This window comes from Odontesthes bonariensis, chromosome 11, assembly GCF_027942865.1.
Source record: "Odontesthes bonariensis isolate fOdoBon6 chromosome 11, fOdoBon6.hap1, whole genome shotgun sequence".
Taxonomy (NCBI): domain Eukaryota; kingdom Metazoa; phylum Chordata; class Actinopteri; order Atheriniformes; family Atherinopsidae; genus Odontesthes; species Odontesthes bonariensis.
The window spans coordinates 26,990,744-27,005,129 of NC_134516.1; the positions used below are offsets into that span (position 1 = coordinate 26,990,744).

Consider the following 14,386-nt stretch of genomic DNA (forward strand, 5'->3'; position numbering starts at 1 on the left):
ATACTGCAGTGATTGTCCCATGTGTGGTTCCTTTTCCATCCACTGTGTCCTCGGCAAAGTCAGTGTTGTCGACAGCAAAGAACACAAAGCTTCCTTTTTTAAGGAAGTGAGGTACATACAGACCATTGAAGCGCTTTGAGTTCTCCACAACTGCATTGGCTATAGCCGTTTCCAGAAGCAGTGTCCGATTGTATGGCACACAGTAGCTCTGTAAGTGAAGGAGGCCCAACAGCTTCTTGTTCCTGGTGTCATGAGGGAGCTACAGATTTCGTTATTTTTCCTAAACAGCCTATTTAATATTCTACTTCCAGAATCCCATGACAGTTCAAGCTAATATGACTAAAAAAAAGTTGCCAACTGCCGCTTTAAGCCTTTTCCAGGTTCCACTCAATTTTTCTCAGTCTTCAAAGTTTGAAACCAACAAGTCTGAGACTTTATTGGGATACAGAGCATGAGACAGAACACCAAGCAGCTGAACAAACCAGAGACAGTTGATGAGCAAAGCTGCTTCACAGGAAACATGTTGGAAGACTAAAAGATAGTGTCTGTGGTCATCAGTCTCAGGTAAAAAGGGCCAAGAAAGCAGCACAAAGCAGCAGAGGCATCGCTCAGAGGGGCAATAAACTGCTTTGGGACTCTGAGATCATATGTTCAAGTCCTGTGAGAGCTGCTTATAGAGTTTAAATGTCTCCAGCTTTTAGAGGCCAAAGCAAAGAGTGAAAAGCTTTAAGGTGGAAAGTTTCATTCTCTGATTTAATGGCTCAAACTGGTACTGAGCAGCTTTCAGTTTGTCAGGATGAGGGATGAAAGCTCCTAAAGAAATAAAGTCTGCAGTTCAGCATCCCAACAGAAGAATGGAAGCAGCTCAGAAAGGAGGCTGAAGCTGTGATTGGGCGCTTCAGGCAGATGCAGAGCAGCTTCTGGAAGCAGAGGGAGGGGCTTCAGCTCCTGTGGATGCTGATGGCTGTTAGGAAAGGAAGGGCAGGTTGTTCAGCTCAGAGCAGGCTGGGGTTTATCAAGCCAAAATGAAAAGAGAAACTTTAGGATTCAACCCTTCAGTGTGGAGTTGAACAGCTCAGGCTGTCGGCTGAAAGCTCTGAGCCTCCGAGAACGTGGAAACTACGAGCAGACCACTTTTAAAGTTCAACAACGCTGCTCACAAGGAGCAGCTCAGGATGATGGGACGCTGCCTGGGGTTGGACTCATCACGGGTTCAGTTCCCTCAGATGCTCTGAGTCACAGCTGTCTTTCAGCTCGCAGCCCAAGCCGTGCGCCCAGATGCTCAGTTATACATCAGTTAAAGGCAGATGATTTATCTGATCTGATTATTTACAACATCTTCATTCAGCTTTGGACATATTTGTGGAATTAATGGTTTATGGCTTGTATCTTTAAAAACTTTGCCCCCTGGTGTATGAAGAGAAGAAGAAAGCACAGGGACCCACACAGGAAGAGGGCGGGCTTTATTTGGGGCTTCAACAACAAGCTCAAACTGGCCAAATGAGTGAGAGACGCAACGATGGAAACAAGTGTTCAGCAGCTGCTCTGTAAGTAGAGAAGCTGTGTTTTTCTGCTTTAGCTGAAATCCTTTAACTGTTCCTGCTCTGTGGAGAACTTCTGATAGTGGAGGGGACATTAAAACAGCTCAGGCTGAGGTCGGATGGAAAACACGTGATGATGAGCTGCTTCAGGAGGAACTTTACACAACTAAGTGCATACAGAAACTAAGTGAAAAGAATGCAAAATAAATGCTCAGTTTGACCCAAACTCCTGCAGCTGAGCGTGTAAAGAATAAACGGTGTGAGTGGTGTGTGGGGGGCAGCAGGGCTTTACCACTGCTCGCCCCACCTTGTTTCAGCTCAGGTGTTTTCTGCTAAAGTCGACAGCAGGAAATGTTTGAGGAACTCTAAGAGACAGTGGTGTCAGATAGAGATGGGCTTTAGGCCACGCCCACACAGAACCTTATCAGAAAGTAGAAATGGACTGTTCCTGTACAGCACTTTTCTGATCTTAATGACCACTCAGAGCTTCAACACTACCTGCCACATTCAGCCACACTCACACAGCAAGTCTTATTCTGTAACTACAGGCTTTCTGCTCAGAGACACACATTCAAGACTTCGGAAATTATTACGCTTTTTTTTTTCTTGCTTTTTTTTCTTTTCTTTTTTTAAAAGCACTCAACTAAAAAGCCTCGTGGGTGGATGACCCATGGATGCGTCGCTAGGCAACGCGGGGTTCAGCGTCTTCCACCTGTGGCCGGGGAAGCCGGAGTGGAACCACCAACCTCCCCATTGGCGCCTGCTCTTGCTCCTGAGCTCCAGCTGCTCTTTCTCTGCATATCAGAGAATAGGCAAGGCAATTTTATTTATAGAGCACAATTCATACACAGGGCAATTCAAAGTGCTTCACAGCTACATAAAATCACAAGAAGGCAATAAAATCATTAAAAAAATAAAGAAATAAAGAAATAAAAAAAAAAAACAACAAACAAAAAAAAAAAACATTAAAATAATCATTAATTAATTAATTAAAAAGTGAAGAGTGCAGATAAAATACTTTCAGGTGTCATATGCACAGCTAAATAGAACTGTTTTCAGCCTGGATTTAAACATTGTCAGAGTTGAGGCCTGTCTCACATCTTCTGGAAGACTGTTCCAGATTTTAGGGGCATAAAACTGAAACGCAGCCTCACCTTGTTTAGTCCTGACTCTGGGCCCCAGCAGGAGACCCCTCCCTGAGGTTCTCAGAGCCCGAGTTGGTTCATATGGCTTTAACATGTCAGAGATGTACTTTGGCGCTTGACCGTGAAGAGACTTGTACACAAGCAGAGCTGTTTTAAAGTCTATTCTCTGAGCGACAGGAAGCCAGTGCAGAGACCTGAGCACTGGACTAATATGGTGGTATTTCCTGGTTCTAGTCAGGACTCGAGCAGCAGCGTTCTGGATGTACTGCAGCTGTCTTACAGCCCGTTTAGAGAGCCCAGTGAGCAGGCCGTTACAGCAGTCTAACCTGCTGGAGACAAACGCATGGATCAGTCTTTCTAAGTCTGGTTTAGACACTATTCCTTTGATTCTGGCAATGTTTTTTAGATGGTAAAAAGCTGCTGCTGTTACAGATTTAATGTGGCTGTTAAAGTTCAGGTCTGAGTCCAATATTACCCCGAGATTTCTAACCTGATTATTAGGTTTTAGAGAGAGAGTCTCAAGGTGACTGATAACACTTTCTCTTTGTTTCTGTGGGCCACAGACAATGGGCCTCATGCAAGAACATTTTCGTATTTTCATTCTAAATTTCTCTCACTTTTTTCGTAAGAAGGTCTCGTATGAACACGCCACGTCAGATTCAACAAGCGCTCTTAACTTCAGAAAAAGTGTGTAAACGACCTGCGTAAATGATGAATCACACCTGTGCGTATCTTAAGTTCACGTGCACGAGGATAGTAGATTTGCATACTCCACGCCCTAAATGATACCATATAAGGCTGTGCTTCCTCTCTCCTGTGCCAGGAAGTGTTGAGTGTTGAGTCATGAGAATTACATCAAGGCACAGAAACAACAACTTTAGGGGCTCTGAGACTGAACTTCTGCTTTCAGAGATCCTGAAAGGAAAATCTGTCATTTTTAGCAGTGGAAGCAGTGGACGGGAACTGCTAAAGCAAAGAAATGGGAAGCAATTACAAGTGCTGTTAATACCATGTCAGCGAAATAAAAAAATAAATGGTTTCATATGAAAATAGCTTAAAAAAAACGTCTCGCCCTGGGCAGGCGATCGATGACGGCAACTAAAGCCGTGCAATCAGCTGTTGCCTCATCATGATGGCACTTTGATGGGGTGGTCCATGAGGGGGGTCTTCTGGCACCACAGCTTCTGGTCTGCCTGGGCTGGTTCAGGTTGTAGGAGACCCTCGTTCATGGCAATATTGCGCCATGAACGAGGTATGGAGACACACCCACCTGGCCTTCAGCTCAGTGCGCTCCACGACAGCAGAGGGGCTTTGATGCGTATGTGTCTCGTGCTCCAATTATGATTGGCAGTCCAGCCACGGGATGAAAGTCCCTCTTAATTTGTACTTGTTGGACAGCGGTGTATGGGAATTTGATGTACCATGGGTGATAAACTGATGAGAGCTTTGATGACCAAGGGGAGCGCACGGCTCACAGAGGACTGGGACACCCCCGATCTGTCTCCAGTCTCCCTCTGAAAGGTTCCCGTGGCCAAAAATCCAAGGGTTGTGAGGACCTGGACGTGTGGTGGAATTGGGTTTGATCGGCGTGTTTTTCTCTGGAGTTGTGGCTCTAGCAAGCTGCATATTAGCAGCAGCACAGTCCTTGGGAATCTTAATCGCGATGTCAGCCATTCGTCTGTCTCCACATGTTCTCTTCAAGAGCCTGACGCGCTAAGGCATCCAAAAGTAGCAAGTCAGCCGCTGGTTACGCTTCCCATTATATACGGATTCAAATGAACCTTTAATTAGTGCACAATTTAAGTTAAACAGAATAATGTCAGCATCACTATGGGGTATAATGTATATTTATTTATGTTTTCTTCAAAGTGATTAAATATACAATCCATTAGTCAAGCAAACTTGATTTGAATAACAGCGGACTATTTTACGAAACTCCTACGACAGCTCTGGATCACTCGTAAATTCTGTTCGTACCTGAAAGAAAACGTAAAATACGAAAAGATTGCTGAATGCGCAAATTCTCTTAAATCACTCGTACGGACGATTTAAGAACAAATCTGTGCGTACGAACGCTTCTGGCATGAGGCCCAATGTGAGCTTGTACTTGAGCTCCCCCTACAGGAGAGCAGATAAATACAGATGGGAACAGGGTGCAGAGGTTTCTGTTCAGTGTTCACATGTGTTTGGATCACTGTGTTGACTCACAGCACAGAAATACCAGCCTTTATCTTCTGGCTGCAGATTCTTTACTGTGAATGTTCCTCTCTCAGCTTCAGTCTTGGTGGCTGAGAATTTGTCTTTGCTGAATTCTCCAAAGTCGTGATCTGTTTTACCTGTAGCTGTGAACACGATAAGTTTCATAGTTTCTCCAGGCAGCTGTCTGTACCAGTACATCTGGTGATAGCCTCCACCCTTTGTGTGGTTACAGTGTATTGTTGCATTTTCACCCTGCTGCTCCCACAGTATGGGAGTCTGGTAGACATCACTTCCATCAACATGACCTGTGAGTACAACAGAGAAAGTTACCACAAATGAGCATTTTACCAGTTAACGGTTTCACCGGTGCAGACACCATCTAACTGCTGAAATGAATCTGCTAATAACATACTACTTTACCTTTGATCCAGTGAGCAAGCACCAATAAGCTGAGGAGCCGATGTCTGATAGAGGTCATGCTGTAAAACTCAGGCTCTCAGTTACAGTATCTCACTGTGTAGTCCCAAATATGAAGAGATGCAGGGAGGTGTGTCACTGCAAGGTGTGACCTTCTCTAATCCTGTGAACCAACAGGAGGCCACGTTTGTTATGTGGGAGGAGCTTAACTGAAGTGAACACAGCTGTGAAACCAGGAAGATTACACTGTGTGAAGTATGAATCAGCTGATGGAGAAGTTCCACCATGTGATCCGTTCTGATACTGACATGCACACTTGTAACACTTTGAAACATTGGAATGAACATTTTTCTGTCCTTAACAGATATTCAAACACGTTAAACGGAGGCGGGTTTGTGTGTGGTCGGTACAGGAGTTCGTCAGTGTCTTTGGACATGTTGACGGAGCTGATGGTGCTTTAAAGACAGAGGGACATATACTATCTGATATACTACAGATATAGATATACTATCTGATATACTACAGATATAGATATACTATCTGATATACTACAGATATAGATATACTATTTGGGGTTTGTCACAGAACTTCTGAGCTTTTTGTCTATTTTGTTTGTTTCACTGTCTGCACATTCACCAGTTTTCTTCACCGTGAAGTTAAGTTTGTGAATGACTCACCGTTGGTGTAGACATCTTAATTCACAATGAAACAATCGCTACCTGTGAGGAAATGATAAATAAGAAATATGATGATCCTGTAGAAGTCTGACATGAGTGCAGTCACTCTGACGTCAGCAATGAAACACAGGAGTGAAATCATGACAGGGTTTCTCCTTTTAACTGAACTGAGAGGGATTTTATGAGCCAACCGATGTGATGTCAAGAGAGGAGTGGCTTCCTGTGGCTGTAAAGCAGACTGATGGCTCCCATTGTTGCTGCAGTTATCCATCATTTACCTGCATTCTTAAACTTTTGCTTTTTCAGAAAACATGAAAAAGGCTCATTACACTTTTTTAAAACCCAAAGTGCTGCCTTGTGTAGTGAGATCTTCAGCAGGTGTCCCAGAGCAGTTTTTTTCATTTTCATTCAAAACCACTGAAGTTGATGAGTCGTGTTCAGTTTTTGTAGAGTTCAGAGGGGATTTGTGTTATTGTGCATCTCGTGCAGCACAGATGATTTGTTTAAAAGCTTTGAAAAAAAAAACTTATAAAACTATGTTTCACAGAGTTTTGCAGATGTTGATACAGTCAGAAAAGTCTCAGCATCTATACTTGTGTTAAAGCTCAAATGAGATGAGTGAGGTTTAAAGAGGAATGAAGAGGATGAAGAAACACCATCACTGTAACTGATGAAGTGGAAGGAAGGAGTGGCTTCACATATTCTTGCTGCTGTAGATCGCCTTCCTGGATGTATAAATCGTGCTAAAGTGAGACACCAAGTTAAAGTGTACAGAAACAGAGTTACTGAAGTGTGCTGCGAATGCATCAAACTGAAAGGCAACCACATAGCAGCTGCTTTGGGAGCCTGCAGAAAAAAACTTGTGTGCAGTTTTTGTAGAGTTCAGAGGGGATTTGTGTCATTGTGCTTCTGGTGCTGCACAGTAGTAAACTGCACTGGAATTCACTCCTGCATCTGGGATGTGCACAGATCCATTCTTTGCTGCGTCTCCACCCAAATCTCCAGCGAGACTGAAACCATCTTTATATTTGTCTTCCATTGTGACAGCTTTGTAGTTCAAATATCCAATGAGTTTCATTGCTGTGTCTCCAGGTGACTGCTGGTAGCAGAGCATCACTCTGTAGTCACTTTTACTGTGGCTGCAGAAAATCTGCATTTTGGCACCAGGATTTCTGATGAGATCAGAGGGAGACTGACGGACCTCAAGACCCAGACTAACAGCTGGAAACAGAAAGACAATAGAACATTTTAGATCATGATAAATGGTAAATGTCATGAATTTAGTGATTTCAGACAAATTATTGTAATGTACTTTAACCGGGCCAACAGTTGTCCATTACTGCAGTGATACATTTCTGTGGCTTATCTGTCATCAATGCCCACCCAAAAGAATGATTTTTTTTTTTATTGACATTCAGAAACAAACATTCACATCTGGTACATGTGCATACATCTTACATCTCTTGTCTGTCCTAAATGCCAAAGTGGTATTTTTATTTTATGTCTAAACGATAACAAAAAAAAAGAACCAAACAACAACAAAAACACACAAGAATATGTACAAAGTGGGGAGTGATCCTTTTTATATGGCATAGTTATTGATTTGTAAAAATAAAATCAGGCCTATGGGGCGTGACATAGTTGACCCAGTTTTCCCAGTATGAGGTGAATTTCTCCAGTTTAAAGTGAACAAATGCTGTTATTCTCTCCATTTTATATATGTCCATTGTGATGTCCATCCAGATGTTGACAGTTGGGCTCTCTTGTGATAGCCATTTCCTGGTGATATTCTTTTTGCAAACCATTAGCAGGATATTTATGAGGTGCTTATCTCTTTTCAGCCATCCCTCAGGTATGTGTCCGAAAAACATAGTCTTAATGTCGAGGGGTATTTCACATTTGAAGATGTCCTGTAGGGCGTTGTGTATCTTTTTCCAATAGTCCTTCATGAGCGGGCAGTCCCAGAAAATGTGATAATGGTTTGCATTTTGATTTCCACACTTCCTCCAGCAGACTGAGGAGTTATTGTCATAGTGAGATTTCTGGGAGGGTGTAATAAAGCACCTAATCAGGCTTTTCCAGCCAAACTCCCTCCACTTCTGTGAGCTGGTACACATCCATTGATACCTCCATATTGTTGTCCATTCTTCTTCAGATATAATTATTCCTCCTTCCTTCTCCCATTTTGTTTTAATATATGAAGTTGAATGTGATTTCAAATTCGACAGACTCTTATATAAACATGAAACAGTTCTATCAATAGTTTCTGAATTATAGGCTTTTGTAAACAGATCAATCAAACATGTGCCAGTCTTTGTTACATTTTTCATCTTCGTATCAACGTAGTGCCGCAGCTGCAGATATCCATAGAAGTCTTGTTTTTCTAATGAATGTGTCCTTTTAAGCGTTTCAAAACTGAGCATTTTTCCATCTTTCATTACCCTGCATAAGGCTGTTATACCCTTAGCTATCCAATCTTTGAATCTAGAGTCCAACTTATTAGGTGTAAACTCTGAGTCATAGGCGCACCATTTAAGAACTGTAATATCACTCTCGAGTTTATGTTCCTTTATGATAGACCCAAAAGAATTTTAAGACCCAAAGAGACAATTTACAGCATCGAGCAGTTGGTTGTACTCACATTATGTCATCATCACTGAAGGGCATCATCTTCATTCAACACTGAGAGATGCAATGGATGTCTGCAAGCTGTATATCAGCAGTGTGGAAGTTAGTTAAAGGCTTTCACAAACTACTGAAACAGGTGTTACTCTGCACCGGTCTGGTAAGGATCCGACTGCCACGGGTTCCGTATTCTGTACATTAAGGGGGGTTCTGTGTGATGTCACAGGGGGCTCAGCGAATAAATTAGAACATTCTGGGGTTCTAATTCTGCTCTAAGAGAAAGGGTCATGGAGTAAAGAGGTTTTTAAATCATAACAAACATTTCTGTCCAGGCTTCTCATGTGGGAAGCTGAAAATCTGCTATACTTGTACACACTCGTTCAGGTTCACAGTTCACACCAGTGAGCAGCTAACAACTACGTGAAAACAGCGTTATATAGTGGCCATCCCCCTCTATATTCTCACCATTATCTGTTGGACAACCCATAATAAAAGTGGTGGTTCTTTTGACTCCAGGGATTCATTTGATCTTGATCCAAAGCCTTCTAAGTACATCAGCCGGGCAGAGAACTTGAAACTGTTGATGAACTTGCTTCGAGACAACAGCTGAAACATCCAGTTTGAAACGTTCTACGTCTTCAAGGTTTGCATCTAAATGTTTGATGTTCAACCACGGGGTCAACATTCAATACGGACGACTGGAATGTTTATTTAAAAAGGGAAACTGGGCTGCGAGAGGCCACCCAGCCTTTGTGCAACAAAGTTGTTAAATACTGATCTCTTAAATCAGTACCGGTCCGCGAGATATTCCAAACCGGGAAAATAAAAAAAAATTTTAAAATTAAATTTTTTTTTCTTTAGATTTTAAAAAAAGACATGGAAATCGGGAATTCTTTAATTTCACTCGCTCCTACACTCGATTCTATGCTTGGAAACTGCATAGATTGCATTATAGGAGGCCGATTGTGCACGTTTATTTTTTTCAATGATGACTGTCTGTCATCATATCCTAATTATCCTAATTTGTAAAAGCGTCTGCTAAATGTAATATAAAAGAAGTGAATGCATGTAGAAATACCCCCACCCTCAGTGTCTGTTGAACGTAAAGTACAAAAAAAGTAGCTCATTTCGACTGTTTGCTTCTCTTCTTTGTACAGATCAGGTGGAGTCTGGCTGACTGTCACTGAGAGAGGAACCTGTGGCTTTTATGATTAAGATTAAGAGTCTCATGCTCTACCGACTGAGCTAGCCGGGCTAATCGCATGTTATAAAATATGCCTTCCGAAAAAAAAAGACGAGATAAAACAAGCCTAAGTCAACTTTCAGAGATTTAGAATTACATCAGAACACATTCCTCCTTTTCAACCTCTACCTACTCCACTCGACTGGATCCCACTCAGCTGTTAGGGTTTTCCATGAGGTAATACCACCTGGCACCAGGTGGTACATTTTTAGCACCTACTCGGTCGGGGTCGAGTTGAGTTGAGCCGAAAATGTGACATCTACAGACTGCAGGCCACTGATTGGCCAGGGAGTGATGTCACTGGATGAGCCATGAAAGCCACTCCTTAACAAGAACCGGCAACAGCAACGGTTGGATTTGATGTATTCTGTGATCGTCAACGAGGTGGATTGCTAGACGCAAAGACATAGACCAAGCAGCAGGTAAACCTTTGCCTCGATGTCCTAAATTGTTGTGTCATGTTTGTGTCACATAAAGCTGACATCACAGGACTTTTGGACCTCCTTGCTATAACGACCCCACCCACATTGAGGTGGTTGTGAGTAAGTACTAGTGAAAAAGAGCTTAATGTTGCAGGAGAACTGCCTCATCGCACATAAGAATTGTGTATGTTAATGGGAGGAACTGAAGGCCCGTCTTCAGAGATAAATGCCCTTTTTCACCATGGCTTGACATGGCTTTCTTCAAGCTCTTCTAATATGCAAGTAAGATTTAAGCATGAAATTAATGTCAGGAGTGGGATTTGAACCCACGTCTCCTTTGGGAGACCAGAAGTCCCTGTGCTAAGGAAGGAATGAACCCTTGCGTCTGGCGCCTTAGACCGCTTGGCCATCCTGACACCATTACTTCCCTGACTGTGTAAAATACGACAAACGTGAACCAAAATTCAAAACGCTACTCCACTTGACTATATTCGACTCAGGTTTTAGGGTTTTTCATGAGGGAGTAACAGCTGGTAGCAGGTACATTTTTAGCACCTACACGGCAGGGATTCGAGTTGAGTCGAGCCGAAAATGTGACGTCTACAGACTGCAGGCCACTGATTGGCCAGGGAGTGATGTCACTGGATGAGTAATGAAGGCAAGAGAGGGCCAGAGGACATGGGTCGTTATTCAGATTTTTCTTATTTTGTTTTAAAGTGAATGATCATACTTGAGCAAAAAGGGAATACAGAAATGACGTAAGCCCAAAGAAAGGTAAACATAATGCTCTTGCGCAAGTTTGAATGTTTTTGATTCATATTGTGCATTTCAGGAGGTTTGTGATCATTCAAAGAGGCACCACTGAGGACGCTGTGATGGTGGTAACAGAGCTGGACTTTGACTTTAAGGGCTGGATCAAACATCTGTTGATTACTAAAACTGCTACGCCCAACGTGGGGCTCGAACCCACGACCCTGAAATTAAGAGTCTCATGCTCTACCGACAGATCTAGCCGGGCTAATCGCATGTTATAAAACATGCCTTCCGAAAAAAAAGACGAGATAAAACAAGCCTAAGTCAACTTTCAGAGATTTAGAATGACATCAGAACACATTCCTCCCTTTCCAACCTCTACCTACTCCACTCGACTGGATCCCACTCAACTGTTAGGGTTTTCCATGAGGTAATACCACCTGGCACCAGGTGGTACATTTTTAGCACCTACTCGGTCGGGGTCGAGTTTAGTTGAGCCGAAAATGTGACATCTACAGACTGCAGGCCACTGATTGGCCAGGGAGTGATGTCACTGGATGAGCCATGAAAGCCACTCCTTAACAAGAACCGGCAACAGCAACAGTTGGATTTGATGTATTCTGTGATTGTCAACGAGGTGGATTACTAGACGCAAAGACATAGAACAAGCAGCAGGTATACCTTTGCCTCGGTCCTAAATTGTTGTGTCATGTTTGTGTCACATAAGACTGACATCACAGGACTTTTGGACCTCCTTGCTATAACAACTCCACCCACATTGAGGTGGTTGTCAGTAAGTACTGGTGGAAAAGAGCTTAATGTTGCAGGAGAACTGCCTCATCGCACATCAGAATTGTGTATGTTAATGGGAGGAACTGAAGGCCCGTCTTCAGATATAAATGCCCTTTTTCACCATGGCCTGACATGGCTTTCTTCATGGTCTTCTAATGTGCAAGTAAGATTTAAGCATGAAATTAATGTCAGGAGTGGGATTTGAACCCACGTCTCCTTTGGGAGACCAGAAGTCCCTGTGCTAAGGAAGGAATGAAGCCTTGAGTCTGGCGCCTTAGACCGCTCGGCCATCCTGACACCATTACTTCCCTGACTGTGTAAAATACGACAAACGTGAACCAAAATTCAAAACGCTACTCCACTTGACTATATTCGACTCAGGTTTTAGGGTTTTTCATGAGGGAGTAACAGCTGGTAGCAGGTACATTTTTAGCACCTACAAGGCAGGGATTCGAGTTGAGTCGAGCCGAAAATGTGACGTCTACAGACTGCAGGCCACTGATTGGCCAGGGAGTGATGTCACTGGATGAGTAATGAAGGCAAGAGAGGGCCAGAGGCCATGGGTCGTTATTCAGATTTTTCTTATTTTGTTTTAAAGTGAATGATCATACTTGAGCAAAAAGGGAATACAGAAATGACGTAAGCCCAAAGAAAGGTAAACATAATGCTCTTGCGCAAGTTTGAATGTTTTTGATTCATATTGTGCATTTCAGGAGGTTTGTGATCATTAAAAGAGGCACCACTGAGGACGCTGTGATGGTGGTTACAGAGCTGAACTTTGACTTTAAGTGCTGGATCAAACATCTGTTGATTACTAAAACTGCTACGCCCAACGTGGGGCTCGAACCCACGACCCTGAGATTAAGAGTCTCATGCTCTACCGACTGAGCTAGCCGGGCTAATCACATGTTATAAAACATGCCTTCCGAAAAAAAAGACGAGATAAAACAAGCCTAAGTCAACTTTCAGAGATTTAGAATGACATCGGAACACATTCCTCCTTTTCAACCTCTACCTACTCCACTCGACTGGATCCCACTCAGCTGTTAGGGTTTTCCATGAGGTAATACCACCTGGCACCAGGTGGTACATTTTTAGCACCTACTCGGTCGGGGTCGAGTTGAGTTGAGCCGAAAATGTGACATCTACAGACTGCAGGCCACTGATTGGCCAGGGAGTGATGTCACTGGATGAGTCATGAAAGCCACTCCTTAACAAGAACCGGCAACAGCAACAGTTGGATTTGATGTATTCTGTGATCGTCAACGAGGTGGATTGCTAGATGCAAAGACATAGACCAAGCAGCAGGTAAACCTTTGCCTCGATGTCCTAAATTGTTGTGTCATGTTTGTGTCACATAAGACTGACATCACAGGACTTTTGGACCTCCTTGCTATAACGATCCCACCCACATTGAGGTGGTTGTGAGTAAGTACTGGTGAAAAAGAGCTTAATGTTGCAGGAGAACTGCCTCATCGCACATCAGAATTGTGTATGTTAATGGGAGGAACTGAAGGCCCTTCCTCAGAGATAAATGCCCTTTTTCACCATGGCCTGACATGGCTTTCTTCATGGTGTTCTAATATGAAAGTAAGATTTAAGCATGAAATTAATGTCAGGAGTGGGATTTGAACCCACGTCTCCTTTGGGAGACCAGAAGTCCCTGTGCTAACGAAGGAATGAAGCCTTGAGTCTGGCGCCTTAGACTGCTCGGCCATCCTGACACCATTACTTCCCTGACTGTGTAAAATACGACAAACGTGAACCAAAATGCAAAACGCTACTCCACTTGACTATATTCGACTCAGGTTTTAGGGTTTTTCATAAGGGAGTAACAGCTGGTAGCGGGTACATTTTTAGCATCTACACGGCAGGGATTCGAGTTGAGTCGAGCCGAAAATGTGACGTCTACAGACTGCAGGCCACTGATAGGCCAGGGAGTGATGTCACTGGATGAGTAATGAAGGCAAGAGAGGGCCAGAGGCCATGGGTCGTTATTCAGATTTTTCTTATTTTGTTTTAAAGTGAATGATCATACTTGAGCAAAAAGGGAATACAGAAATGACGTAAGCCCAAAGAAAGGTAAACATAATGCTCTTGTGCGAGTTTGAATGTTTTTGATTCATATTGTGCATTTCAGGAGGTTTGTGATCATTCAAAGAGGCACCACTGAGGACGCTGTGATGGTGGTAACAGAGCTGAACTTTGACTTTAAGGGCTGGATCAAACATCTGTTGATTATTAAAACTGCTACGCCCAACATGGGGCTCGAACCCACGACCCTGAGATTAAGAGTCTCATGCTCTACCGACTGGGCTAGCCGGGCTAATCGCATGTTATAAAATATGCCTTACGTTAAAAAAAAGACGAGATAAAACAAGCCTAAGTCAACTTTCAGAGATTTAGAATGACATCAGAACACATTCCTCCTTTTCAACCTCTACCTACTCCACTCGACTGGATCCCACTCAGCTGTTAGGGTTTTCCATGAGGTAATACCACCTGGCACCAGATGGTACATTTTTAGCACCTACTCGGTCGGGGTCGAGTTGAGTTGAGCCGAAAATGTGAC

At 43.1% G+C, this 14,386-nt stretch overlaps 6 non-coding genes across 6 annotated transcripts; all 6 read right to left on the bottom strand.

Annotated features, from left to right (window-relative positions):
• Positions 1–10,574: 10,574 nt before the first annotated feature.
• On the bottom strand, positions 10,575–10,685 carry trnal-caa (transfer RNA leucine (anticodon CAA)). The gene is made up of 2 exons: positions 10,648–10,685; positions 10,575–10,620 (listed from the first exon to the last, which is right to left on the bottom strand). It is a non-coding gene; the product is annotated as a tRNA-Leu (tRNA).
• A 529-nt stretch (positions 10,686–11,214) lies between these two features.
• On the bottom strand, positions 11,215–11,287 carry trnak-cuu (transfer RNA lysine (anticodon CUU)). Its single transcript has one exon. It is a non-coding gene; the product is annotated as a tRNA-Lys (tRNA).
• Positions 11,288–12,000: 713 nt separating this feature from the next.
• Positions 12,001–12,111, bottom strand: trnal-caa (transfer RNA leucine (anticodon CAA)). Its single transcript has 2 exons — positions 12,074–12,111; positions 12,001–12,046 (listed from the first exon to the last, which is right to left on the bottom strand). It is a non-coding gene; the product is annotated as a tRNA-Leu (tRNA).
• A 529-nt stretch (positions 12,112–12,640) lies between these two features.
• Positions 12,641–12,713, bottom strand: trnak-cuu (transfer RNA lysine (anticodon CUU)). Its single transcript has one exon. It is a non-coding gene; the product is annotated as a tRNA-Lys (tRNA).
• A 714-nt stretch (positions 12,714–13,427) lies between these two features.
• Positions 13,428–13,538, bottom strand: trnal-caa (transfer RNA leucine (anticodon CAA)). The gene is made up of 2 exons: positions 13,501–13,538; positions 13,428–13,473 (listed from the first exon to the last, which is right to left on the bottom strand). It is a non-coding gene; the product is annotated as a tRNA-Leu (tRNA).
• A 529-nt stretch (positions 13,539–14,067) lies between these two features.
• trnak-cuu (transfer RNA lysine (anticodon CUU)) lies at positions 14,068–14,140 on the bottom strand. Its single transcript has one exon. It is a non-coding gene; the product is annotated as a tRNA-Lys (tRNA).
• Between the last annotated feature and the right edge of the window lie 246 nt (positions 14,141–14,386).